We start from the raw sequence: 24,143 nt of genomic DNA, 5'->3' as shown, positions 1-24,143 counted from the left end.
GCAAAAAAGTGCCTGTATCGCACCTGCAGCCATATCACATTGGATAGGCCCAATCTCATCTGATCTTGGAAGCTAAGCATTGTTGGGCGTGGTTAGTACTTGGCTGGGAGACCACATGGGAACACCAGGTGCTGTAGGTTTTTTCACATTACTGGCAAATTGTTTTTATTCTCTAGCTATTTAAGTTGGAAACTTTTTCTTTTTATTGCCAGCACAGACATTTGGAAGAGGTCAAACAGACACAATAGCCATCACCTAAAGACTTACCACACTGTTTAGGCCCAATTCCAACTGCTTTTGGCAGCTAAACAGTGTTGAGCCTCTTTTGTAGTTTAATTTAAGACCCCCTGCTAATATCATGTCCTGTAGGTCTTTCTACATTACCAACACATGATTTTTTTCAGTAAGCCAATACAGTTAGGAAACTTTTTTATTAGCTTACCTGGTGATAGAAGTAGAAGAGGGCAAAAAAGTGCCTGTGGATCACCTACAGCCATACCACATTGGATAGGCCCAATCTCATCTGATCTTTGAAGCTAAGCAGTGTTTGGCCTGGTTTGTATTTGGGTGGGAGACCACATGGGAACACCAGGTGCTGTAGGTTTTTTCACATTACTGGCAAATTGTTTTTATTCTCTAGCTATTTAAATTGGAAACTTTTTCTTTTTATTGCCAGCACAGACATTTGGAAGAGGTCAAACAGACACAATAGCCATCACCTAAAGACTTACCACACTGTTTAGGCCCAATTCCAACTGCTTTTGGCAGCTAAACAGTGTTGAGCCTCTTTAGTAGTTTAATTTAGGACCCCCTGCTAATATCATGTCCTGTAGGTCTTTTTACATTACCAACACATGATTTTTTTCAGTAAGCCAATACAGTTAGGAAACTTTTTTATTAGCTTACCTGGTGATAGAAGTAGAAGAGGGCAAAAAAGTGCCTGTATCTCACCTACAGCCATACCACATTGGATCGGCCCAATCTCGTCCGATCTTGGAAGCTAAGCAGTGTTGGGCCTGGTTAGTACTTGGGTAGGAGACCACATGGGAACACCAGGTGCTGTAGGTTTTTTCACATTACTGGCAAATTGTTTTTATTCTCTAGTTATTTAAGTTGGAAACTTTTTCTTTTTATTGCCAGCACAGACATTTGGAAGAGGTCAAACAGACACAATAGCCATCACCTAAAGACTTACCACACTGTTTAGGCCCAATTCCAACTGCTTTTGGCAGCTAAACAGTGTTGAGCCTCTTTAGTAGTTTAATTTAAGACCCCCTGCTAATATCATGTCCTATAGGTCTTTTTACATTACCAACACATGATTTTTTTCAGTAAGCCAATACAGTTAGGAAACTTTTTTATTAGCTTACCTGGTGATAGAAGTAGAAGAGGGCAAAAAAGTGCCTGTATCTCACCTACAGCCATACCACATTGGATCGGCCCAATCTCGTCCGATCTTGGAAGCTAAGCAGTGTAGGGCCTGGTTAGTACTTGGGTGGGAGACCACATGGGAACACCAGGTGCTGTAGGTTTTTTCACATTACTGGCAAATTGTTTTTATTCTCTAGCTATTTAAATTGGAAACTTTTTTTTTTTATTGCCAGCACAGACATTTGGAAGAGGTCAAACAGACACAATAGCCATCACCTAAAGACTTACCACACTGTTTAGGCCCAATTCCAACTGCTTTTGGCAGCTAAACAGTGTTGAGCCTCTTTAGTAGTTTAATTTAAGACCCCCTGCTAATATCATGTCCTGTAGGTCTTTTTACATTACCAACACATGATTTTTTTCAGTAAGCCAATACAGTTAGGAAACTTTTTTATTAGCTTACCTGGTGATAGATGTAGAAGAGGGCAAAAAAGTGCCTGTATCTCACCTGCAGCCATATCACATTGGATAGGCCCAATCTCATCTGATCTTGGAAGCTAAGCATTGTTGGGCCTGGTTAGTACTTGGGTGGGAGACCACATGGGAACACCAGGTGCTGTAGGTTTTTTCACATTACTGGCAAATTGTTTTTATTCTCTAGCTATTTAAGTTGGAAACTTTTTCTTTTTATTGCCAGCACAGACATTTGGAAGAGGTCAAACAGACACAATAGCCATCACCTAAAGACTTACCACACTGTTTAGGCCCAATTCCAACTGCTTTTGGCAGCTAAACAGTGTTGAGCCTCTTTTGTAGTTTAATTTAAGACCCCCTGCTAATATCATGTCCTGTAGGTCTTTTTACATTACCAACACATGATTTTTTTTAGTAAGCCAATACAGTTAGGAAACTTTTTTATTAGCTTACCTGGTGATAGATGTAGAAGAGGGCAAAAAAAGTGCCTGTATCTCACCTACAGCCATACCACATTGGATAGGCCCAATCTCGTCTGATCTTGTAAGCTAAGCAGTGTTGGGCCTGGTTAGTACTTGGGTGGGAGACCACATGGGAACACCAGGTGCTGTAGGTTTTTTCACATTACTGGCAAATTGTTTTTATTCTCTAGCTATTTAAATTGGAAATTTTTCTTTTTATTGCCAGCACAGACATTTGGAAGAGGTCAAACAGACACAATAGCCATCATCACCTAAAGACTTACCACACTGTTTAGGCCCAATTCCAACTGCTTTTGGCAGCTAAACAGTGTTGAGCCTATTTAGTAGTTTAATTTAAGACCCCCTGCTAATATCATGTCCTGTAGGTCTTTTTACATTACCAACACATGATTTTTTTCAGTAAGCCAATACAGTTAGGAAACTTTTTTATTAGCTTACCTGGTGATAGAAGTAGAAGAGGGCAAAAAAGTGCCTGTATCTCACCTACAGCCATACCACATTGGATAGGCCCAATCTCGTCTGATCTTGGAAGCTAAGCAGTGTTGGGCCTGGTTAGTACTTGGGTGGGAGACCACATGGGAACACCAGGTGCTGTAGGTTTTTTCACATTACTGGCAAATTGTTTTTATTCTCTAGCTATTTAAATTGGAAACTTTTTCTTTTTATTGCCAGTACAGACATTTGGAAGAGGTCAAACAGACACAATAGCCATCACCTAAAGACTTACCACACTGTTTAGGCCCAATTCCAACTGCTTTTGGCAGCTAAACAGTGTTGAGCCTCTTTAGTAGTTTAATTTAAGACCCCCTGCTAATATCATGTCCTGTAGGTCTTTTTACATTACCAACACATGATTTTTTTCAGTAAGCCAATACAGTTAGGAAACTTTTTTATTAGCTTACCTGGTGATAGATCTAGAATAGGGCAAAAAAGTGCCTGTATCTTACATACAGCCATACCACATTGGATAGGCCCAATCTCGTCTGATCTTGGAAGCTAAGCAGTGTTGGGCCTGGTTAGTAATTGGGTGGGAGACCACATGGGAACACCAGGTGCTGTAGGTTTTTTCACATTACTGGCAAATTGTTTTTATTCTCTAGCTATTTAAATTGGAAACTTTTTCTTTTTATTGCCAGCACAGACATTTGGAAGAGGTCAAACAGACACAATAGCCATCACCTAAAGACTTACCACACTGTTTAGGCCCAATTCCAACTGCTTTTGGCAGCTAAACAGTGTTGAGCCTCTTTAGTAGTTTAATTTAAGACCCCCTGCTAATATCATGTCCTGTAGGTCTTTTTACCTTACCAACACATGATTTTTTTCAGTAAGCCAATACAGTTAGGAAACTTTCTTATTAGCTTACCTGGTGATAGATGTAGAAGAGGGCAAAAAAGTGCCTGTATCTCACCTACAGCCATACCACATTGGATAGGCCCAATCTCGTCTGATCTTGGAAGCTAAGCAGTGTTGGGCCTGGTTAGTACTTGGGTGGGAGACCACATGGGAACACCAGGTGCTGTAGGTTTTTTCACATTACTGGCAAATTGTTTTTATTCTCTAGCTATTTAAATTGGAAACTTTTTCTTTTTATTGCCAGCACAGACATTTGGAAGCGGTCAAACAGACACAATAGCCATCACCTAAAGACTTACCACACTGTTTAGGCCCAATTCCAAATGCTTTTGGCAGCAAAACAGTGTTGAGCCTCTTTAGTAGTTTAATTTAAGACCCCCTGCTAATATCATGTCCTGTAGGTCTTTTTACATTACCAACACATGATTTTTTTCAGTAAGCCAATACAGTTAGGAAACTTTTTTATTAGCTTACCTGGTGATAGATGTAGAAGAGGGCAAAAAGAGCCTGTATCTCACATACAGCCATACCACATTGGATAGGCCTGATCTTGGAAGCTAAGCAGTGTTGGGCCTGGTTAGTACTTGGGTGGGAGACCACATGGGAACACCAGGTGCTGTAGGTTTTTTCACATTACTGGCAAATTGTTTTTATTCTCTAGCTATTTAAATTGGAAACTTTTTCTTTTTATTGCCAGCACAGACATTTGGAAGAGGTCAAACAGACACAATAGCCATCACCTAAAGACTTACCACACTGTTTAGGCCCAATTCCAAATGCTTTTGGCAGCTAAACAGTGTTGAGCCTCTTTAGTAGTTTAATTTAAGACCCCCTGCTAATATCATGTCCTGTAGGTCTTTTTACATTACCAACACATGATTTTTTTCAGTAAGCCAATACAGTTAGGAAACTTTTTTATTAGCTTACCTGGTGATAGATGTAGAAGAGGGCAAAAAAGTGCCTGTATCTCACTTACAGCTATACCACATTGGATAGGCCCAATCTCGTCTGATCTTGGAAGCTAAGCAGTGTTGGGCCTGGTTAGTACTTGGGTGGGAGACCACATGGGAACACCAGGTGCTGTAGGTTTTTTCACATTACTGGCAAATTGTTTTTATTCTCTAGCTATTTAAATTGGAAACTTTTTCTTTTTATTGCCAGCACAGACATTTGGAAGAGGTCAAACAGACACAATAGCCATCACCTAAAGACTTACCACACTGTTTAGGCCCAATTCCAACTGCTTTTGGCAGCTAAACAGTGTTGAGCCTCTTTAGTAGTTTAATTTAAGACCCCCTGCTAATATCATGTCCTGTAGGTCTTTTTACATTACCAACACATGATTTTTTTCAGTAAGCCAATACAGTTAGGAAACTTTTTTATTAGCTTACCTGGTGATAGAAGTAGAAGAGGGCAAAAAAGTGCCTGTATCTCACCTACAGCCATACCACATTGGATTATTACTTCCGGAAGGGGCCGGGGATGGTCGCATGCTGTGGAGCTCCGTCACCATCCACGGAGCTTCCACCATCCCCGGCCTCAGGAGCAGCTTGCGGCGGAGGGGACGGAGTCAGAGGAGGCGGGCAGGCAGCGGTGGAGGAGGGGGGAAGCGTGCACCGCGATCCCCCGAGGACGATGCGGCCGGAGCGGGGAGAAGGCTGACCCCACGCGCTCGCCGCAGCTCAGCAGCTCACCCGCACGGGGCGGGTGTGCAAATCAGCCCAGGCGCCCGCCACAGCTCACCCGCATGGGGCGGGTGTGAAATCAGCCCAGGCGTCACCCCTTCACTTCCCCCGGGACCCGCCAGCATCCCGACGCGGCCTCCGGAAATCGAGGCCCGGACCAAGCAGTGCAGCCGCGGCCTCTCCTGCCGGCTCCTGCCGGCTCTGACGCGGCCCCTGCATCTCAGGTGACGTGGCCGGCTCACAGTGGCTGAATAGTGAACGGATGCCCCCGGCAACACCACCGGCCGGGGGGGACACCCTAGGACCACCTCCACTGCCCTTTGGACGCAGTGCCGGGCAAAAGAAGGCGAAAGAAGACCAGCAGACCCGGTGAGAAGGGACCCATCCCCCGCCACCTAGGACAGGAGGCAGATCAGCCAGGAGGACCCCAGGCAATTTCACCGCAGTGGCCGGTAGGATCCCCCCCCCCAACAGGCCGCACCAGCCCCGGGTAAACTCTGTGGCAGCTCCGCGCCCTCCCCCCCCGCCTCCACTTCCACTGACTCTCCCCCGGCCTCACTGACTTTGCCCCCTCCTCCCCCCACCACCCACGGCTCTCCCCCAGGAAGATTCAAGTTGGCGCCGCAAATGGCTGCCTAGGAACTGTGCAAATGTATCATGTGTTAACTGTACTGTCCCTGCTTAACTGTACTGTCCCTGCTTATATTGCTACCTGCCTGGCTGCTGCAACGACCAGTGGCGCCGCTGATGGCTGCCTAGGCGCTGTGCAGCTCGGCAGGTATGTGTTTCCTGTGTGATAACTGTACTGTCCCTGCTTATATTGCTACCTACCTGGCTGCTGCAACGACCAGTGGCGCCGCTGATGGCTGCCTAGGCGCTGTGCAGCTTGGCGGGTATGTGCCCCCTGTGTGATAAATGTACTGTCCCTGCTTATATTGCTACCTACCTGGCTGCCGCAACGACCAGTGGCGCCGCCGATGGCTGCCTAGGCGCTGTGCAGCTTGGCGGGTATGTGTCCCCTGTGTGATAAATGTACTGTCCCTGCTTATATTGCTACCTACCTGGCTGCCGCAACGCCCAGTGGCGCCGCCGATGGCTGCCTAGGCGCTGTTCAGCTCGGCGGGTTCATGTCCCTTATGTGATAAATGTACTGTCCTGCTTATATTGCTACCTACCTGGCTGCTGCAACGACCAGTGGCGCCGCTGATGGCTGCCTAGGCGCTGTGCAGCTTGGCGGGTATGTGTCCCCTGTGTGATAAATGTACTGTCCCTGCCTATATTGCTACCCACCTGGCTGCCGCAACGACCAGTGGCGCCGCCGATGGCTGCCTAGGCGCTGTTCAGCTCGGCGGGTTCATGTCCCCTATGTGATAAATGTACTGTCCTGCTTATATTGCTACCTACCTGGCTGCTGCAACGACCAGGGGCGCCGCTGATGGCTGCCTAGGCGCTGTGCAGCTTGGCAGGCATGTGATCCCCGCAAGTGATGTCTTAATGCTCTCAATGTAATGCGTTTAATGTTTCAATGGAATGTGTAAAATGTCTCAATGGTATGCATGTAATGTGTCGTCGTTCCCCCCCCCCCCCCCCCATTTCATCCCTGCTTGATGCTGCACTGTACTCCACAAAAAATTCCTAGTGTGCGCAAGCACACATGGCCAATAAAGTTGATTCTGATTCTGATTCTGATAGGCCCAATCTCGTCTGATCTTGGAAGCTAAGCAGTGTTGGGCCTGGTTAGTACTTGGGTGGGAGACCACATGGGAACACCAGGTGCTGTAGGTTTTTTCACATTACTGGCAAATTGTTTTTATTCTCTAGCTATTTAAATTGGAAACTTTTTCTTTTTATTGCCAGTACAGACATTTGGAAGAGGTCAAACAGACACAATAGCCATCACCTAAAGACTTACCACACTGTTTAGGCCCAATTCCAACTGCTTTTGGCAGCTAAACAGTGTTGAGCCTCTTTAGTAGTTTAATTTAAGACCCCCTGCTAATATCATGTCCTGTAGGTCTTTTTACATTACCAACACATGATTTTTTTCAGTAAGCCAATACAGTTAGGAAACTTTTTTATTAGCTTACCTGGTGATAGATGTAGAATAGGGCAAAAAAGTGCCTGTATCTTACATACAGCCATACCACATTGGATAGGCCCAATCTCGTCTGATCTTGAAAGCTAAGCAGTGTTGGGCCTGGTTAGTACTTGGGTGGGAGACCACATGGGAACACCAGGTGCTGTAGGTTTTTTCACATTACTGGCAAATTGTTTTTATTCTCTAGCTATTTAAATTGGAAACTTTTTCTTTTTATTGCCAGCACAGACATTTGGAAGCGGTCAAACAGACACAATAGCCATCACCTAAAGACTTACCACACTGTTTAGGCCCAATTCCAACTGCTTTTGGCAGCAAAACAGTGTTGAGCCTCTTTAGTAGTTTAATTTAAGACCCCCTGCTAATATCATGTCCTGTAGGTCTTTTTACATTACCAACACATGATTTTTTTCAGTAAGCCAATACAGTTAGGAAACTTTTTTATTAGCTTACCTGGTGATAGAAGTAGAAGAGGGCAAAAAAGTGCCTGTATCTCACCTACAGCCATACCACATTGGATAGGCCCAATCTTGTCTGATCTTGGAAGCTAAGCAGTGTTGGGCCTGGTTAGTACTTGGGTGGGAGACCACATGGGAACACCAGGTGCTGTAGGTTTTTTCACATTACTGGCAAATTGTTTTTATTCTCTAGCTATTTAAATTGGAAACTTTTTCTTTTTATTGCCAGCACAGACATTTGGAAGAGGTCAAACAGACACAATAGCCATCACCTAAAGACTTACCACACTGTTTAGGCCCAATTCCAAATGCTTTTGGCAGCTAAACAGTGTTGAGCCTCTTTAGTAGTTTAATTTAAGACCCCCTGCTAATATCATGTCCTGTAGGTCTTTTTACATTACCAACACATGATTTTTTTCAGTAAGCCAATACAGTTAGGAAACTTTTTTATTAGCTTACCTGGTGATAGATGTAGAAGAGGGCAAAAAAGTGCCTGTATCTCACTTACAGCCATACCACATTGGATAGGCCCAATCTCGTCTGATCTTGGAAGCTAAGCAGTGTTGGGCCTGGTTAGTACTTGGGTGGGAGACCACATGGGAACACCAGGTGCTGTAGGTTTTTTCACATTACTGGCAAATTGTTTTTATTCTCTAGCTATTTAAATTGGAAACTTTTTCTTTTTATTGCCAGCACAGACATTTGGAAGAGGTCAAACAGACACAATAGCCATCACCTAAAGACTTACCACACTGTTTAGGCCCAATTCCAACTGCTTTTGGCAGCTAAACAGTGTTGAGCCTCTTTAGTAGTTTAATTTAAGACCCCCTGCTAATATCATGTCCTGTAGGTCTTTTTACATTACCAACACATGATTTTTTTCAGTAAGCCAATACAGTTAGGAAACTTTCTTATTAGCTTACCTGGTGATAGATGTAGAAGAGGGCAAAAAAGTACCTGTATCTCACCTACAGCCATACCACATTGGATAGGCCCAATCTCGTCTGATCTTGGAAGCTAAGCAGTGTTGGGCCTGGTTAGTACTTGGGTGGGAGACCACATGGGAACACCAGGTGCTGTAGGTTTTTCACATTACTGGCAAATTGTTTTTATTCTCTAGCTATTTAAATTGGAAACTTTTTCTTTTTATTGCCAGCACAGACATTTGGAAGCGGTCAAACAGACACAATAGCCATCACCTAAAGACTTACCACACTGTTTAGGCCCAATTCCAACTGCTTTTGGCAGCAAAACAGTATTGAGCCTCTTTAGTAGTTTAATTTAAGACCCCCTGCTAATATCATGTCCTGTAGGTCTTTTTACATTATCAACACATGATTTTTTTCAGTAAGCCAATACAGTTAGGAAACTTTTTTATTAGCTTACCTGGTGATAGATGTAGAAGAGGGCAAAAAGAGCCTGTATCTCACATACAGCCATACCACATTGGATAGGCCCAATCTCGTCTGATCTTGGAAGCTAAGCAGTGTTGGGCCTGGTTAGTACTTGGGTGGGAGACCACATGGGAACACCAGGTGCTGTAGGTTTTTTCACATTACTGGCAAATTGTTTTTATTCTCTAGCTATTTAAATTGGAAACTTTTTCTTTTTATTGCCAGCACAGACATTTGGAAGAGGTCAAACAGACACAATAGCCATCACCTAAAGACTTACCACACTGTTTAGGCCCAATTCCAACTGCTTTTGGCAGCTAAACAGTGTTGAGCCTCTTTAGTAGTTTAATTTAAGACCCCCTGCTAATATCATGTCCTGTAGGTCTTTCTACATTACCAACACATGATTTTTTTCAGTAAGCCAATACAGTTAGGAAACTTTTGTATTAGCTTACCTGGTGATAGAAGTAGAAGAGGGCAAAAAAGTGCCTGTGGATCACCTACAGCCATACCACATTGGATAGGCCCAATCTCATCTGATCTTTGAAGCTAAGCAGTGTTTGGCCTGGTTTGTATTTGGGTGGGAGACCACATGGGAACACCAGGTGCTGTAGGTTTTTTCACATTACTGGCAAATTGTTTTTATTCTCTAGCTATTTAAATTGGAAACTTTTTCTTTTTATTGCCAGCACAGACATTTGGAAGAGGTCAAACAGACACAATAGCCATCACCTAAAGACTTACCACACTGTTTAGGCCCAATTCCAACTGCTTTTGGCAGCTAAACAGTGTTGAGCCTCTTTAGTAGTTTAATTTAAGACCCCCTGCTAATATCATGTCCTATAGGTCTTTTTACATTACCAACACATGATTTTTTTTAGTAAGCCAATACAGTTAGGAAACTTTTTTATTAGCTTACCTGGTGATAGATGTAGAAGAGGGCAAAAAAAGTGCCTGTATCTCACCTACAGCCATACCACATTGGATAGGCCCAATCTCGTCTGATCTTGTAAGCTAAGCAGTGTTGGGCCTGGTTAGTACTTGGGTGGGAGACCACATGGGAACACCAGGTGCTGTAGGTTTTTTCACATTACTGGCAAATTGTTTTTATTCTCTAGCTATTTAAATTGGAAATTTTTCTTTTTATTGCCAGCACAGACATTTGGAAGAGGTCAAACAGACACAATAGCCATCACCTAAAGACTTACCACACTGTTTAGGCCCAATTCCAACTGCTTTTGGCAGCTAAACAGTGTTGAGCCTATCTAGTAGTTTAATTTAAGACCCCCTGCTAATATCATGTCCTGTAGGTCTTTTTACATTACCAACACATGATTTTTTTCAGTAAGCCAATACAGTTAGGAAACTTTTTTATTAGCTTACCTGGTGATAGAAGTAGAAGAGGGCAAAAAAGTGCCTGTATCTCACCTACAGCCATACCACATTGGATAGGCCCAATCTCGTCTGATCTTGGAAGCTAAGCAGTGTTGGGCCTGGTTAGTACTTGGGTGGGAGACCACATGGGAACACCAGGTGCTGTAGGTTTTTTCACATTACTGGCAAATTGTTTTTATTCTCTAGCTATTTAAATTGGAAACTTTTTCTTTTTATTGCCAGTACAGACATTTGGAAGAGGTCAAACAGACACAATAGCCATCACCTAAAGACTTACCACACTGTTTAGGCCCAATTCCAACTGCTTTTGGCAGCTAAACAGTGTTGAGCCTCTTTAGTGGTTTAATTTAAGACCCCCTGCTAATATCATGTCCTGTAGGTCTTTTTACATTACCAACACATGATTTTTTTCAGTAAGCCAATACAGTTAGGAAACTTTTTTATTAGCTTACCTGGTGATAGATGTAGAATAGGGCAAAAAAGTGCCTGTATCTTACATACAGCCATACCACATTGGATAGACCCAATCTCGTCTGATCTTGGAAGCTAAGCAGTGTTGGGCCTGGTTAGTAATTGGGTGGGAGACCACATGGGAACACCAGGTGCTGTAGGTTTTTTCACATTACTGGCAAATTGTTTTTATTCTCTAGCTATTTAAATTGGAAACTTTTTCTTTTTATTGCCAGCACAGACATTTGGAAGAGGTCAAACAGACACAATAGCCAACACCTAAAGACTTACCACACTGTTTAGGCCCAATTCCAACTGCTTTTGGCAGCTAAACAGTGTTGAGCCTCTTTAGTAGTTTAATTTAAGACCCCCTGCTAATATCATGTCCTGTAGGTCTTTTTACCTTACCAACACATGATTTTTTTCAGTAAGCCAATACAGTTAGGAAACTTTCTTATTAGCTTACCTGGTGATAGATGTAGAAGAGGGCAAAAAAGTGCCTGTATCTCACCTACAGCCATACCACATTGGATAGGCCCAATCTCGTCTGATCTTGGAAGCTAAGCAGTGTTGGGCCTGGTTAGTACTTGGGTGGGAGACCACATGGGAACACCAGGTGCTGTAGGTTTTTTCACATTACTGGCAAATTGTTTTTATTCTCTAGCTATTTAAATTGGAAACTTTTTCTTTTTATTGCCAGCACAGACATTTGGAAGCGGTCAAACAGACACAATAGCCATCACCTAAAGACTTACCACACTGTTTAGGCCCAATTCCAAATGCTTTTGGCAGCAAAACAGTGTTGAGCCTCTTTAGTAGTTTAATTTAAGACCCCCTGCTAATATCATGTCCTGTAGGTCTTTTTACATTACCAACACATGATTTTTTTCAGTAAGCCAATACAGTTAGGAAACTTTTTTATTAGCTTACCTGGTGATAGATGTAGAAGAGGGCAAAAAGAGCCTGTATCTCACATACAGCCATACCACATTGGATAGGCCCAATCTTGTCTGATCTTGGAAGCTAAGCAGTGTTGGGCCTGGTTAGTACTTGGGTGGGAGACCACATGGGAACACCAGGTGCTGTAGGTTTTTTCACATTACTGGCAAATTGTTTTTATTCTCTAGCTATTTAAATTGGAAACTTTTTCTTTTTATTGCCAGCACAGACATTTGGAAGAGGTCAAACAGACACAATAGCCATCACCTAAAGACTTACCACACTGTTTAGGCCCAATTCCAAATGCTTTTGGCAGCTAAACAGTGTTGAGCCTTTTTAGGAGTTTAATTTAAGACCCCCTGCTAATATCATGTCCTGTAGGTCTTTTTACATTACCAACACATGATTTTTTTCAGTAAGCCAATACAGTTAGGAAACTTTTTTATTAGCTTACCTGGTGATAGATGTAGAAGAGGGCAAAAAAGTGCCTGTATCTCACCTACAGCCATACCACATTGGATAGGCCCAATCTCGTCTGATCTTGGAAGCTAAGCAGTGTTGGGCCTGGTTAGTACTTGGGTGGGAGACCACATGGGAACACCAGGTGCTGTAGGTTTTTTCACATTACTGGCAAATTGTTTTTATTCTCTAGCTATTTAAATTGGAAACTTTTTCTTTTTATTGCCAGTACAGACATTTGGAAGAGGTCAAACAGACACAATAGCCATCACCTAAAGACTTACCACACTGTTTAGGCCCAATTCCAACTGCTTTTGGCAGCTAAACAGTGTTGAGCCTCTTTAGTAGTTTAATTTAAGACCCCCTGCTAATATCATGTCCTGTAGGTCTTTTTACATTACCAACACATGATTTTTTTCAGTAAGCCAATACAGTTAGGAAACTTTTTTATTAGCTTACCTGGTGATAGATGTAGAATAGGGCAAAAAAGTGCCTGTATCTTACATACAGCCATACCACATTGGATAGGCCCAATCTCGTCTGATCTTGGAAGCTAAGCAGTGTTGGGCCTGGTTAGTAATTGGGTGGGAGACCACATGGGAACACCAGGTGCTGTATGTTTTTTCACATTACTGGCAAATTGTTTTTATTCTCTAGCTATTTAAATTGGAAACTTTTTCTTTTTATTGCCAGCACAGACATTTGGAAGAGGTCAAACAGACACAATAGCCATCACCTAAAGACTTACCACACTGTTTAGGCCCAATTCCAACTGCTTTTGGCAGCTAAACAGTGTTGAGCCTCTTTAGTAGTTTAATTTAAGACCCCCTGCTAATATCATGTCCTGTAGGTCTTTTTACCTTACCAACACATGATTTTTTTCAGTAAGCCAATACAGTTAGGAAACTTTCTTATTAGCTTACCTGGTGATAGATGTAGAAGAGGGCAAAAAAGTGCCTGTATCTCACCTACAGCCATACCACATTGGATAGGCCCAATCTCGTCTGATCTTGGAAGCTAAGCAGTGTTGGGCCTGGTTAGTACTTGGGTGGGAGACCACATGGGAACACCAGGTGCTGTAGGTTTTATTCACATTACTGGCAAATTGTTTTTATTCTCTAGCTATTTAAATTGGAAACTTTTTCTTTTTATTGCCAGCACAGACATTTGGAAGCGGTCAAACAGACACAATAGCCATCACCTAAAGACTTACCACACTGTTTAGGCCCAATTCCAACTGCTTTTGGCAGCAAAACAGTGTTGAGCCTCTTTAGTAGTTTAATTTAAGACCCCCTGCTAATATCATGTCCTGTAGGTCTTTTTACATTACCAACACATGATTTTTTTCAGTAAGCCAATACAGTTAGGAAACTTTTTTATTAGCTTACCTGGTGATAGATGTAGAAGAGGGCAAAAAGAGCCTGTATCTCACATACAGCCATACCACATTGGATAGGCCCAATCTTGTCTGATCTTGGAAGCTAAGCAGTGTTGGGCCTGGTTAGTACTTGGGTGGGAGACCACATGGGAACACCAGGTGCTGTAGGTTTTTTCACATTACTGGCAAATTGTTTTTATTCTCTAGCTATTTAAATTGGAAACTTTTTCTTTTTATTGCCAGCACAGACATTTGGAAGAGGTCAAACAGACACAATAGCCATCACCTAAAGACTTACCACACTGTTTAGGCCCAATTCCAAATGCTTTTGGCAGCTAAACAGTGTTGAGCCTCTTTAGTAGTTTAATTTAAGACCCCCTGCTAATATCATGTCTTGTAGGTCTTTTTACATTACCAACACATGATTTTTTTCAGTAAGCCAATACAGTTAGGAAACTTTTTTATTAGCTTACCTGGTGATAGATGTAGAAGAGGGCAAAAAAGTGCCTGTATCTCACTTACAGCCATACCACATTGGATAGGCCCAATCTCGTCTGATCTTGGAAGCTAAGCAGTGTTGGGCCTGGTTAGTACTTGGGTGGGAGACCACATGGGAACACCAGGTGCTGTAGGTTTTTTCACATTACTGGCAAATTGTTTTTATTCTCTAGCTATTTAAATTGGAAACTTTTTCTTTTTATTGCCAGCACAGACATTTGGAAGAGGTCAAACAGACACAATAGCCATCACCTAAAGACTTACCACACTGTTTAGGCCCAATTCCAACTGCTTTTGGCAGCTAAACAGTGTTGAGCCTCTTTAGTAGTTTAATTTAAGACCCCCTGCTAATATCATGTCCTGTAGGTCTTTTTACATTACCAACACATGATTTTTTTCAGTAAGCCAATACAGTTAGGAAACTTTTTTATTAGCTTACCTGGTGATAGATGTAGAAGAGGGCAAAAAAGTGCCTGTATCTCACATACAGCCATACCACATTGGATAGGCCCAATCTCGTCTGATCTTGGAAGCTAAGCAGTGTTGGGCCTGGTTAGTAATTGGTTGGGAGACCACATGGGAACACCAGGTGCGGTAGGTTTTTTCACATTACTGGCAAATTGTTTTTATTCTCTAGCTATTTAAATTGGAAACTTTTTCTTTTTATTGCCAGCACAGACATTTGGAAGAGGTCAAACAGACACAATAGCCATCACCTAAAGACTTACCACACTGTTTAGGCCCAATTCCAACTGCTTTTGGCAGCTAAACAGTGTTGAGCCTCTTTAGTAGTTTAATTTAAGACCCCCTGCTAATATCATGTCCTGTAGGTCTTTTTACATTACCAACACATGATTTTTTTCAGTAAGCCAATACAGTTAGGAAACTTTCTTATTAGCTTACCTGGTGATAGATGTAGAAGAGGGCAAAAAAGTACCTGTATCTCACCTACAGCCAAACCACATTGGATAGGCCCAATCTCGTCTGATCTTGGAAGCTAAGCAGTGTTGGGCCTGGTTAGTACTTGGGTGGGAGACCACATGGGAACACCAGGTGCTGTAGGTTTTTCACATTACTGGCAAATTGTTTTTATTCTCTAGCTATTTAAATTGGAAACTTTTTCTTTTTATTGCCAGCACAGACATTTGGAAGCGGTCAAACAGACACAATAGCCATCACCTAAAGACTTACCACACTGTTTAGGCCCAATTCCAACTGCTTTTGGCAGCAAAACAGTATTGAGCCTCTTTAGTAGTTTAATTTAAGACCCCCTGCTAATATCATGTCCTGTAGGTCTTTTTACATTACCAACACATGATTTTTTTCAGTAAGCCAATACAGTTAGGAAACTTTTTTATTAGCTTACCTGGTGATAGATGTAGAAGAGGGCAAAAAGAGCCTGTATCTCACATACAGCCATACCACATTGGATAGGCCCAATCTCGTCTGATCTTGGAAGCTAAGCAGTGTTGGGCCTGGTTAGTACTTGGGTGGGAGACCACATGGGAACACCAGGTGCTGTAGGTTTTTTCACATTACTGGCAAATTGTTTTTATTCTCTAGCTATTTAAATTGGAAACTTTTTCTTTTTTATTGCCAGCACAGACATTTGGAAGAGGTCAAACAGACACACTAGCCATCACCTAAAGACTTACCACACTGTTTAGGCCCAATTCCAACTGCTTTTGGCAGCTAAACAGTGTTGAGCCTCTTTTGTAGTTTAATTTAAGACCCCCTGCTAATATCATGTCCTGTAGGTCTTTTTACATTACCAACACATGATTTTTTTCAGTAAGCCAATACAGTTAGGAAACTTTTGTATTAGCTTACCTGGTGATAGAAGTAGAAGAGGGCAAAAAAGTGCCTGTATCTCACCTACAGCCATACCACATTGGATAGGCCCAATCTTGTCTGATCTTTGAAGTCTAAGCAGTGTTGGGCCTGGTTTGTACTTGGGTGGGAGACCACATGGGAACACCAGGTGCTGTAGGTTTTTTCACATTACTGGCAAATTGTTTTTATTCTCTAGCTATTTAAATTGGAAACTTTTTCTTTTTATTGCCAGCACAGACATTTGGAAGAGGTCAAACAGACACAATAGCCATCACCTAAAGACTTACCACACTGTTTAGGCCCAATTCCAACTGCTTTTGGCAGCTAAACAGTGTTGAGCCTCTTCAGTAGTTTAATTTAAGACCCCCTGCTAATATCATGTCCTGTAGGTCTTTTTACATTACCAACACATGATTTTTTTCAGTAAGCCAATACAGTTAGTAAACTTTTTTATTAGCTTACCTGGTGATAGAAGTAGAAGAGGGCAAAAAAGTGCCTGTACCTCACTTACAGCCATACCCCATTGGATCGGCCCAATCTCGTCTGATCTTGGAAGCTAAGCAGTGTTGGGCCTGGTTAGTACTTGGGTAGGAGACCACATGGGAACACCAGGTGCTGTAGGTTTTTTCACATTACTGGCAAATTGTTTTTATTCTCTAGCTATTTAAATTGGAAACTTTTTCTTTTTATTGCCAGCACAGACATTTGGAAGAGGTCAAACAGACACAATAGCCATCACCTAAAGACTTACCACACTGTTTAGGCCCAATTCCAACTGCTTTTGGCAGCTAAACAGTGTTGAGCCTCTTTAGTAGTTTAATTTAAGACCCCCTGCTAATATCATGTCCTGTAGGTCTTTTTACATTACCAACACATGATTTTTTTCAGTAAGCCAATACAGTTAGGAAACTTTTTTATTAGCTTACCTGGTGATAGATGTAGAAGAGGGCAAAAAAGTGCCTGTATCTCACCTACGGCCATACCACATTGGATAGGCCCAATCTCGTCTGATCTTGGAAGCTAAGCAGTGTTGGGCCTGGTTAGTACTTGGGTGGGAGACCACATGGGAACACCAGGTGCTGTAGGTTTTTTCACATTACTGGCAAATTGTTTTTATTCTCTAGCTATTTAAATTGGAAACTTTTTCTTTTTATTGCCAGCACAGACATTTGGAAGAGGTCAAACAGACACAATAGCCATCACCTAAAGACTTACCACACTGTTTAGGCCCAATTCCAACTGCTTTTGGCAGCTAAACAGTGTTGAGCCTCTTCAGTAGTTTAATTTAAGACCCCCTGCTAATATCATGTCCTGTAGGTCTTTTTACATTACCAACACATGATTTTTTTCAGTAAGCCAATACAGTTAGGAAACTTTTTTATTAGCTTACCTGGTGATAGAAGTAGAAGAGGGCAAAAAAGTGCCTGTATCTCACCTACAGCCATGCCACATTGGATCGGCCCAATCTCGTCCGATCTTGGAAGCTAAGCAGTGTAGGGCCTGGTTTGTAATTGGGTGTGAGACCACATGGGAACACCAGGTGCTGTAGGTTTTTTCACATTACTGGCAAATTGTTTTTATTCTCTAGCTATTTAAATTGGAAACTTTTTCTTTTTATTGCCAGCACAGACATTTGGAAGAGGTCAAACAGACACAATAGCCATCACCTAAAGACTTACCACACTGTTTAGGCCCAATTCCAACTGCTTTTGGCAGCTAAACAGTGTTGAGCCTCTTTAGTAGTTTAATTTAAGACCCCCTGCTAATATCATGTCCTGTAGGTCTTTTTACCTTACCAACACATGATTTTTTTCAGTAAGCCAATACAGTTAGAAAACTTTCTTATTAGCTTACCTGGTGATAGATGTAGAAGAGGGCAAAAAAGTGCCTGTATCTCACCTACAGCCATACCACATTGGATAGGCCCAATCTCGTCTGATCTTGGAAGCTAAGCAGTGTTGGGCCTGGTTAGTACTTGGGTGGGAGACCACATGGGAACACCAGGTGCTGTAGGTTTTTTCACATTACTGGCAAATTGTTTTTATTCTCTAGCTATTTAAATTGGAAACTTTTTCTTTTTATTGCCAGCACAGACATTTGGAAGAGGTCAAACAGACACAATAGCCATCACCTAAAGACTTACCACACTGTTTAGGCCCAATTCCAACTGCTTTTGGCAGCTAAACAGTGTTGAGCCTCTTTAGTAGTTTAATTTAAGACCCCCTGCTAATATCATGTCCTGTAGGTCTTTTTACATTACCAACACATGATTTTTTTCAGTAAGCCAATACAGTTAGGAAACTTTCTTATTAGCTTACCTGGTGATAGATGTAGAAGAGGGCAAAAAAGTACCTGTATCTCACCTACAGCCATACCACATTGGATAGGCCCAATCTCGTCTGATCTTGGAAGCTAAGCAGTGTTGGGCCTGGTTAGTACTTGGGTGGGAGACCACATGGGAACACCAGGTGCTGTAGGTTTTTCACATTACTGGCAAATTGTTTTTATTCTCTAGCTATTTAAATTGGAAACTTTTTCTTTTTATTGCCAGCACAGACATTTGGAAGCGGTCAAACAGACACAATAGCCATCACCTAAAGACTTACCACACTGTTTAGGCCCAATTCCAACTGCTTTTGGCAGCAAAACAGTATTGAGCCTCTTTAGTAGTTTAATTTAAGACCCCCTGCTAATATCATGTCCTGTAGGTCTTTTTACATTATCAACACATGATTTTTTTCAGTAAGCCAATACAGTTAGGAAACTTTTTTATTAGCTTACCTGGTGATAGATGTAGAAGAGGGCAAAAAGAGCCTGTATCTCACATACAGCCATACCACATTGGATAGGCCCAATCTCGTCTGATCTTGGAAGCTAAGCAGTGTTGGGCCTGGTTAGTACTTGGGTGGGAGACCACATGGGAACACCAGGTGCTGTAGGTTTTTTCACATTACTGGCAAATTGTTTTTATTCTCTAGCTATTTAAATTGGAAACTTTTTCTTTTTATTGCCAGCACAGACATTTGGAAGAGGTCAAACAGACACAATAGCCATCACCTAAAGACTTACCACACTGTTTAGGCCCAATTCCAACTGCTTTTGGCAGCTAAACAGTGTTGAGCCTCTTTAGTAGTTTAATTTAAGACCCCCTGCTAATATCATGTCCTGTAGGTCTTTCTACATTACCAACACATGATTTTTTTCAGTAAGCCAATACAGTTAGGAAACTTTTGTATTAGCTTACCTGGTGATAGAAGTAGAAGAGGGCAAAAAAGTGCCTGTGGATCACCTACAGCCATACCACATTGGATAGGCCCAATCTCATCTGATCTTTGAAGCTAAGCAGTGTTTGGCCTGGTTTGTATTTGGGTGGGAGACCACATGGGAACACCAGGTGCTGTAGGTTTTTTCACATTACTGGCAAATTGTTTTTATTCTCTAGCTATTTAAATTGGAAACTTTTTCTTTTTATTGCCAGCACAGACATTTGGAAGAGGTCAAACAGACACAATAGCCATCACCTAAAGACTTACCACACTGTTTAGGCCCAATTCCAACTGCTTTTGGCAGCTAAACAGTGTTGAGCCTCTTTAGTAGTTTAATTTAAGACCCCCTGCTAATATCATGTCCTATAGGTCTTTTTACATTACCAACACATGATTTTTTTTAGTAAGCCAATACAGTTAGGAAACTTTTTTATTAGCTTACCTGGTGATAGATGTAGAAGAGGGCAAAAAAAGTGCCTGTATCTCACCTACAGCCATACCACATTGGATAGGCCCAATCTCGTCTGATCTTGTAAGCTAAGCAGTGTTGGGCCTGGTTAGTACTTGGGTGGGAGACCACATGGGAACACCAGGTGCTGTAGGTTTTTTCACATTACTGGCAAATTGTTTTTATTCTCTAGCTATTTAAATTGGAAATTTTTCTTTTTATTGCCAGCACAGACATTTGGAAGAGGTCAAACAGACACAATAGCCATCACCTAAAGACTTACCACACTGTTTAGGCCCAATTCCAACTGCTTTTGGCAGCTAAACAGTGTTGAGCCTATTTAGTAGTTTAATTTAAGACCCCCTGCTAATATCATGTCCTGTAGGTCTTTTTACATTACCAACACATGATTTTTTTCAGTAAGCCAATACAGTTAGGAAACTTTTTTATTAGCTTACCTGGTGATAGAAGTAGAAGAGGGCAAAAAAGTGCCTGTATCTCACCTACAGCCATACCACATTGGATAGACCCAATCTCGTCTGATCTTGGAAGCTAAGCAGTGTTGGGCCTGGTTAGTAATTGGGTGGGAGACCACATGGGAACACCAGGTGCTGTAGGTTTTTTCACATTACTGGCAAATTGTTTTTATTCTCTAGCTATTTAAATTGGAAACTTTTTCTTTTTATTGCCAGCACAGACATTTGGAAGAGGTCAAACAGACACAATAGCCAACACCTAAAGACTTACCACACTGTTTAGGCCCAATTCCAACTGCTTTTGGCAGCTAAACAGTGTTGAGCCTCTTTAGTAGTTTAATTTAAGACCCCCTGCTAATATCATGTCCTGTAGGTCTTTTTACCTTACCAACACATGATTTTTTTCAGTAAGCCAATACAGTTAGGAAACTTTCTTATTAGCTTACCTGGTGATAGATGTAGAAGAGGGCAAAAAAGTGCCTGTATCTCACCTACAGCCATACCACATTGGATAGGCCCAATCTCGTCTGATCTTGGAAGCTAAGCAGTGTTGGGCCTGGTTAGTACTTGGGTGGGAGACCACATGGGAACACCAGGTGCTGTAGGTTTTTTCACATTACTGGCAAATTGTTTTTATTCTCTAGCTATTTAAATTGGAAACTTTTTCTTTTTATTGCCAGCACAGACATTTGGAAGCGGTCAAACAGACACAATAGCCATCACCTAAAGACTTACCACACTGTTTAGACCCAATTCCAAATGCTTTTGGCAGCAAAACAGTGTTGAGCCTCTTTAGTAGTTTAATTTAAGACCCCCTGCTAATATCATGTCCTGTAGGTCTTTTTACATTACCAACACATGATTTTTTTCAGTAAGCCAATACAGTTAGGAAACTTTTTTATTAGCTTACCTGGTGATAGATGTAGAAGAGGGCAAAAAGAGCCTGTATCTCACATACAGCCATACCACATTGGATAGGCCCAATCTTGTCTGATCTTGGAAGCTAAGCAGTGTTGGGCCTGGTTAGTACTTGGGTGGGAGACCACATGGGAACACCAGGTGCTGTAGGTTTTTTCACATTACTGGCAAATTGTTTTTATTCTCTAGCTATTTAAATTGGAAACTTTTTCTTTTTATTGCCAGCACAGACATTTGGAAGAGGTCAAACAGACACAATAGCCATCACCTAAAGACTTACCACACTGTTTAGGCCCAATTCCAAATGCTTTTGGCAGCTAAACAGTGTTGAGCCTCTTTAGTAGTTTAATTTAAGACCCCCTGCTAATATCATGTCCTGTAGGTCTTTTTACATTACCAACACATGATTTTTTTCAGTAAGCCAATACAGTTAGGAAACTTTTTTATTAGCTTACCTGGTGATAGATGTAGAAGAGGGCAAAAAAGTGCCTGTATCTCACCTACAGCCATACCACATTGGATAGGCCCAATCTCGTCTGATCTTGGAAGCTAAGCAGTGTTGGGCCTGGTTAGTACTTGGGTGGGAGACCACATGGGAACACCAGGTGCTGTAGGTTTTTTCACATTACTGGCAAATTGTTTTTATTCTCTAGCTATTTAAATTGGAAACTTTTTCTTTTTATTGCCAGTACAGACATTTGGAAGAGGTCAAACAGACACAATAGCCATCACCTAAAGACTTACCACACTGTTTAGGCCCAATTCCAACTGCTTTTGGCAGCTAAACAGTGTTGAGCCTCTTTAGTAGTTTAATTTAAGACCCCCTGCTAATATCATGTCCTGTAGGTCTTTTTACATTACCAACACATGATTTTTTTCAGTAAGCCAATACAGTTAGGAAACTTTTTTATTAGCTTACCTGGTGATAGATGTAGAATAGGGCAAAAAAGTGCCTGTATCTTACATACAGCCATACCACATTGGATAGGCCCAATCTCGTCTGATCTTGGAAGCTAAGCAGTGTTGGGCCTGGTTAGTAATTGGGTGGGAGACCACATGGGAACACCAGGTGCTGTAGGTTTTTTCACATTACTGGCAAATTGTTTTTATTCTCTAGCTATTTAAATTGGAAACTTTTTCTTTTTATTGCCAGCACAGACATTTGGAAGAGGTCAAACAGACACAATAGCCATCACCTAAAGACTTACCACACTGTTTAGGCCCAATTCCAACTGCTTTTGGCAGCTAAACAGTGTTGAGCCTCTTTAGTAGTTTAATTTAAGACCCCCTGCTAATATCATGTCCTGTAGGTCTTTTTACCTTACCAACACATGATTTTTTTCAGTAAGCCAATACAGTTAGGAAACTTTCTTATTAGCTTACCTGGTGATAGATGTAGAAGAGGGCAAAAAAGTGCCTGTATCTCACCTACAGCCATACCACATTGGATAGGCCCAATCTCGTCTGATCTTGGAAGCTAAGCAGTGTTGGGCCTGGTTAGTACTTGGGTGGGAGACCACATGGGAACACCAGGTGCTGTAGGTTTTTTTCACATTACTGGCAAATTGTTTTTATTCTCTAGCTATTTAAATTGGAAACTTTTTCTTTTTATTGCCAGCACAGACATTTGGAAGCGGTCAAACAGACACAATAGCCATCACCTAAAGACTTACCACACTGTTTAGGCCCAATTCCAACTGCTTTTGGCAGCAAAACAGTGTTGAGCCTCTTTAGTAGTTTAATTTAAGACCCCCTGCTAATATCATGTCCTGTAGGTCTTTTTACATTACCAACACATGATTTTTTTCAGTAAGCCAATACAGTTAGGAAACTTTTTTATTAGCTTACCTGGTGATAGATGTAGAAGAGGGCAAAAAGAGCCTGTATCTCACATACAGCCATACCACATTGGATAGGCCCAATCTTGTCTGATCTTGGAAGCTAAGCAGTGTTGGGCCTGGTTAGTACTTGGGTGGGAGACCACATGGGAACACCAGGTGCTGTAGGTTTTTTCACATTACTGGCAAATTGTTTTTATTCTCTAGCTATTTAAATTGGAAACTTTTTCTTTTTATTGCCAGCACAGACATTTGGAAGAGGTCAAACAGACACAATAGCCATCACCTAAAGACTTACCACACTGTTTAGGCCCAATTCCAAATGCTTTTGGCAGCTAAACAGTGTTGAGCCTCTTTCGTAGTTTAATTTAAGACCCCCTGCTAATATCATGTCTTGTAGGTCTTTTTACATTACCAAAACATGATTTTTTTCAGTAAGCCAATACAGTTAGGAAACTTTTTTATTAGCTTACCTGGTGATAGATGTAGAAGAGGGCAAAAAAGTGCCTGTATCTCACTTACAGCCATACCACATTGGATAGGCCCAATCTCGTCTGATCTTGGAAGCTAAGCAGTGTTGGGCCTGGTTAGTACTTGGGTGGGAGACCACATGGGAACACCAGGTGCTGTAGGTTTTTTCACATTACTGGCAAATTGTTTTTATTCTCTAGCTATTTAAATTGGAAACTTTTTCTTTTTATTGCCAGCACAGACATTTGGAAGAGGTCAAACAGACACAATAGCCATCACCTAAAGACTTACCACACTGTTTAGGCCCAATTCCAACTGCTTTTGGCAGCTAAACAGTGTTGAGCCTCTTTAGTAGTTTAATTTAAGACCCCCTGCTAATATCATGTCCTGTAGGTCTTTTTACATTACCAACACATGATTTTTTTCAGTAAGCCAATACAGTTAGGAAACTTTTTT

The 24,143-nt window shown here is 41.7% G+C and overlaps 38 non-coding genes and 9 pseudogenes across 38 annotated transcripts; all 47 read left to right on the top strand.

Annotated features, from left to right (window-relative positions):
* The first annotated feature begins 21 nt into the window (after positions 1-21).
* Positions 22-140, top strand: LOC146035995 (5S ribosomal RNA; annotated as a pseudogene).
* Positions 141-485: 345 nt separating this feature from the next.
* LOC146036915 (5S ribosomal RNA) lies at positions 486-604 on the top strand (annotated as a pseudogene).
* Positions 605-949: 345 nt separating this feature from the next.
* On the top strand, positions 950-1,068 carry LOC146047807 (5S ribosomal RNA). The gene has a single exon (XR_014466062.1). It is a non-coding gene; the product is annotated as a 5S ribosomal RNA (ribosomal RNA).
* A 345-nt stretch (positions 1,069-1,413) lies between these two features.
* On the top strand, positions 1,414-1,532 carry LOC146041423 (5S ribosomal RNA). Its single transcript, XR_014463483.1, has one exon. It is a non-coding gene; the product is annotated as a 5S ribosomal RNA (ribosomal RNA).
* A 345-nt stretch (positions 1,533-1,877) lies between these two features.
* On the top strand, positions 1,878-1,996 carry LOC146046980 (5S ribosomal RNA). The gene has a single exon (XR_014465987.1). It is a non-coding gene; the product is annotated as a 5S ribosomal RNA (ribosomal RNA).
* Positions 1,997-2,342: 346 nt separating this feature from the next.
* Positions 2,343-2,461, top strand: LOC146047443 (5S ribosomal RNA). Its single transcript, XR_014466029.1, has one exon. It is a non-coding gene; the product is annotated as a 5S ribosomal RNA (ribosomal RNA).
* A 347-nt stretch (positions 2,462-2,808) lies between these two features.
* On the top strand, positions 2,809-2,927 carry LOC146047211 (5S ribosomal RNA). Its single transcript, XR_014466008.1, has one exon. It is a non-coding gene; the product is annotated as a 5S ribosomal RNA (ribosomal RNA).
* Positions 2,928-3,272: 345 nt separating this feature from the next.
* On the top strand, positions 3,273-3,391 carry LOC146035216 (5S ribosomal RNA). The gene has a single exon (XR_014460601.1). It is a non-coding gene; the product is annotated as a 5S ribosomal RNA (ribosomal RNA).
* Positions 3,392-3,736: 345 nt separating this feature from the next.
* Positions 3,737-3,855, top strand: LOC146047090 (5S ribosomal RNA). The gene has a single exon (XR_014465997.1). It is a non-coding gene; the product is annotated as a 5S ribosomal RNA (ribosomal RNA).
* Positions 3,856-4,199: 344 nt separating this feature from the next.
* Positions 4,200-4,308, top strand: LOC146038728 (5S ribosomal RNA; annotated as a pseudogene).
* Positions 4,309-4,653: 345 nt separating this feature from the next.
* Positions 4,654-4,772, top strand: LOC146045941 (5S ribosomal RNA). Its single transcript, XR_014465690.1, has one exon. It is a non-coding gene; the product is annotated as a 5S ribosomal RNA (ribosomal RNA).
* A 2,726-nt stretch (positions 4,773-7,498) lies between these two features.
* LOC146033947 (5S ribosomal RNA) lies at positions 7,499-7,617 on the top strand. Its single transcript, XR_014459361.1, has one exon. It is a non-coding gene; the product is annotated as a 5S ribosomal RNA (ribosomal RNA).
* Positions 7,618-7,962: 345 nt separating this feature from the next.
* LOC146046330 (5S ribosomal RNA) lies at positions 7,963-8,081 on the top strand. The gene has a single exon (XR_014465852.1). It is a non-coding gene; the product is annotated as a 5S ribosomal RNA (ribosomal RNA).
* Positions 8,082-8,426: 345 nt separating this feature from the next.
* LOC146041498 (5S ribosomal RNA) lies at positions 8,427-8,545 on the top strand. Its single transcript, XR_014463494.1, has one exon. It is a non-coding gene; the product is annotated as a 5S ribosomal RNA (ribosomal RNA).
* Positions 8,546-8,890: 345 nt separating this feature from the next.
* Positions 8,891-9,009, top strand: LOC146046969 (5S ribosomal RNA). Its single transcript, XR_014465986.1, has one exon. It is a non-coding gene; the product is annotated as a 5S ribosomal RNA (ribosomal RNA).
* Positions 9,010-9,352: 343 nt separating this feature from the next.
* On the top strand, positions 9,353-9,471 carry LOC146045967 (5S ribosomal RNA). The gene has a single exon (XR_014465702.1). It is a non-coding gene; the product is annotated as a 5S ribosomal RNA (ribosomal RNA).
* Positions 9,472-9,816: 345 nt separating this feature from the next.
* On the top strand, positions 9,817-9,935 carry LOC146036908 (5S ribosomal RNA; annotated as a pseudogene).
* A 346-nt stretch (positions 9,936-10,281) lies between these two features.
* LOC146047432 (5S ribosomal RNA) lies at positions 10,282-10,400 on the top strand. Its single transcript, XR_014466028.1, has one exon. It is a non-coding gene; the product is annotated as a 5S ribosomal RNA (ribosomal RNA).
* Positions 10,401-10,744: 344 nt separating this feature from the next.
* Positions 10,745-10,863, top strand: LOC146046848 (5S ribosomal RNA). The gene has a single exon (XR_014465975.1). It is a non-coding gene; the product is annotated as a 5S ribosomal RNA (ribosomal RNA).
* Positions 10,864-11,208: 345 nt separating this feature from the next.
* On the top strand, positions 11,209-11,327 carry LOC146034004 (5S ribosomal RNA). The gene has a single exon (XR_014459416.1). It is a non-coding gene; the product is annotated as a 5S ribosomal RNA (ribosomal RNA).
* Positions 11,328-11,672: 345 nt separating this feature from the next.
* LOC146046727 (5S ribosomal RNA) lies at positions 11,673-11,791 on the top strand. Its single transcript, XR_014465964.1, has one exon. It is a non-coding gene; the product is annotated as a 5S ribosomal RNA (ribosomal RNA).
* Positions 11,792-12,135: 344 nt separating this feature from the next.
* Positions 12,136-12,254, top strand: LOC146034599 (5S ribosomal RNA). The gene has a single exon (XR_014460009.1). It is a non-coding gene; the product is annotated as a 5S ribosomal RNA (ribosomal RNA).
* A 345-nt stretch (positions 12,255-12,599) lies between these two features.
* LOC146046606 (5S ribosomal RNA) lies at positions 12,600-12,718 on the top strand. Its single transcript, XR_014465953.1, has one exon. It is a non-coding gene; the product is annotated as a 5S ribosomal RNA (ribosomal RNA).
* A 345-nt stretch (positions 12,719-13,063) lies between these two features.
* LOC146047674 (5S ribosomal RNA) lies at positions 13,064-13,182 on the top strand. Its single transcript, XR_014466050.1, has one exon. It is a non-coding gene; the product is annotated as a 5S ribosomal RNA (ribosomal RNA).
* A 345-nt stretch (positions 13,183-13,527) lies between these two features.
* On the top strand, positions 13,528-13,646 carry LOC146046485 (5S ribosomal RNA). The gene has a single exon (XR_014465903.1). It is a non-coding gene; the product is annotated as a 5S ribosomal RNA (ribosomal RNA).
* Positions 13,647-13,991: 345 nt separating this feature from the next.
* Positions 13,992-14,110, top strand: LOC146034577 (5S ribosomal RNA). The gene has a single exon (XR_014459987.1). It is a non-coding gene; the product is annotated as a 5S ribosomal RNA (ribosomal RNA).
* Positions 14,111-14,455: 345 nt separating this feature from the next.
* LOC146041492 (5S ribosomal RNA) lies at positions 14,456-14,574 on the top strand. The gene has a single exon (XR_014463493.1). It is a non-coding gene; the product is annotated as a 5S ribosomal RNA (ribosomal RNA).
* A 345-nt stretch (positions 14,575-14,919) lies between these two features.
* On the top strand, positions 14,920-15,038 carry LOC146036675 (5S ribosomal RNA; annotated as a pseudogene).
* A 345-nt stretch (positions 15,039-15,383) lies between these two features.
* Positions 15,384-15,502, top strand: LOC146043035 (5S ribosomal RNA). The gene has a single exon (XR_014464097.1). It is a non-coding gene; the product is annotated as a 5S ribosomal RNA (ribosomal RNA).
* Positions 15,503-15,845: 343 nt separating this feature from the next.
* LOC146045962 (5S ribosomal RNA) lies at positions 15,846-15,964 on the top strand. The gene has a single exon (XR_014465698.1). It is a non-coding gene; the product is annotated as a 5S ribosomal RNA (ribosomal RNA).
* A 346-nt stretch (positions 15,965-16,310) lies between these two features.
* Positions 16,311-16,430, top strand: LOC146037157 (5S ribosomal RNA; annotated as a pseudogene).
* Positions 16,431-16,775: 345 nt separating this feature from the next.
* Positions 16,776-16,894, top strand: LOC146035491 (5S ribosomal RNA; annotated as a pseudogene).
* Positions 16,895-17,239: 345 nt separating this feature from the next.
* LOC146045258 (5S ribosomal RNA) lies at positions 17,240-17,358 on the top strand. Its single transcript, XR_014465397.1, has one exon. It is a non-coding gene; the product is annotated as a 5S ribosomal RNA (ribosomal RNA).
* A 345-nt stretch (positions 17,359-17,703) lies between these two features.
* LOC146037285 (5S ribosomal RNA) lies at positions 17,704-17,822 on the top strand (annotated as a pseudogene).
* Positions 17,823-18,167: 345 nt separating this feature from the next.
* LOC146046407 (5S ribosomal RNA) lies at positions 18,168-18,286 on the top strand. The gene has a single exon (XR_014465877.1). It is a non-coding gene; the product is annotated as a 5S ribosomal RNA (ribosomal RNA).
* Positions 18,287-18,631: 345 nt separating this feature from the next.
* Positions 18,632-18,750, top strand: LOC146046353 (5S ribosomal RNA). Its single transcript, XR_014465860.1, has one exon. It is a non-coding gene; the product is annotated as a 5S ribosomal RNA (ribosomal RNA).
* Positions 18,751-19,093: 343 nt separating this feature from the next.
* Positions 19,094-19,212, top strand: LOC146045954 (5S ribosomal RNA). The gene has a single exon (XR_014465695.1). It is a non-coding gene; the product is annotated as a 5S ribosomal RNA (ribosomal RNA).
* Positions 19,213-19,557: 345 nt separating this feature from the next.
* Positions 19,558-19,676, top strand: LOC146036902 (5S ribosomal RNA; annotated as a pseudogene).
* A 346-nt stretch (positions 19,677-20,022) lies between these two features.
* Positions 20,023-20,141, top strand: LOC146047421 (5S ribosomal RNA). The gene has a single exon (XR_014466027.1). It is a non-coding gene; the product is annotated as a 5S ribosomal RNA (ribosomal RNA).
* Positions 20,142-20,485: 344 nt separating this feature from the next.
* LOC146045894 (5S ribosomal RNA) lies at positions 20,486-20,604 on the top strand. The gene has a single exon (XR_014465662.1). It is a non-coding gene; the product is annotated as a 5S ribosomal RNA (ribosomal RNA).
* Positions 20,605-20,949: 345 nt separating this feature from the next.
* LOC146046283 (5S ribosomal RNA) lies at positions 20,950-21,068 on the top strand. Its single transcript, XR_014465837.1, has one exon. It is a non-coding gene; the product is annotated as a 5S ribosomal RNA (ribosomal RNA).
* A 344-nt stretch (positions 21,069-21,412) lies between these two features.
* LOC146034566 (5S ribosomal RNA) lies at positions 21,413-21,531 on the top strand. Its single transcript, XR_014459976.1, has one exon. It is a non-coding gene; the product is annotated as a 5S ribosomal RNA (ribosomal RNA).
* Positions 21,532-21,876: 345 nt separating this feature from the next.
* Positions 21,877-21,995, top strand: LOC146046228 (5S ribosomal RNA). Its single transcript, XR_014465798.1, has one exon. It is a non-coding gene; the product is annotated as a 5S ribosomal RNA (ribosomal RNA).
* A 345-nt stretch (positions 21,996-22,340) lies between these two features.
* LOC146035213 (5S ribosomal RNA) lies at positions 22,341-22,459 on the top strand. Its single transcript, XR_014460599.1, has one exon. It is a non-coding gene; the product is annotated as a 5S ribosomal RNA (ribosomal RNA).
* A 345-nt stretch (positions 22,460-22,804) lies between these two features.
* LOC146046166 (5S ribosomal RNA) lies at positions 22,805-22,923 on the top strand. Its single transcript, XR_014465770.1, has one exon. It is a non-coding gene; the product is annotated as a 5S ribosomal RNA (ribosomal RNA).
* A 345-nt stretch (positions 22,924-23,268) lies between these two features.
* Positions 23,269-23,387, top strand: LOC146034555 (5S ribosomal RNA). Its single transcript, XR_014459965.1, has one exon. It is a non-coding gene; the product is annotated as a 5S ribosomal RNA (ribosomal RNA).
* Positions 23,388-23,732: 345 nt separating this feature from the next.
* Positions 23,733-23,851, top strand: LOC146041486 (5S ribosomal RNA). Its single transcript, XR_014463491.1, has one exon. It is a non-coding gene; the product is annotated as a 5S ribosomal RNA (ribosomal RNA).
* The last annotated feature ends 292 nt before the right edge of the window (positions 23,852-24,143 follow it).

This window comes from Crinia signifera, chromosome 1, assembly GCF_055691185.1.
Source record: "Crinia signifera chromosome 1, ASM5569118v1, whole genome shotgun sequence".
NCBI classification, from domain to species: Eukaryota; Metazoa; Chordata; class Amphibia; order Anura; family Myobatrachidae; genus Crinia; species Crinia signifera.
This window is presented reverse-complemented; position numbering and strand designations above follow the sequence as displayed.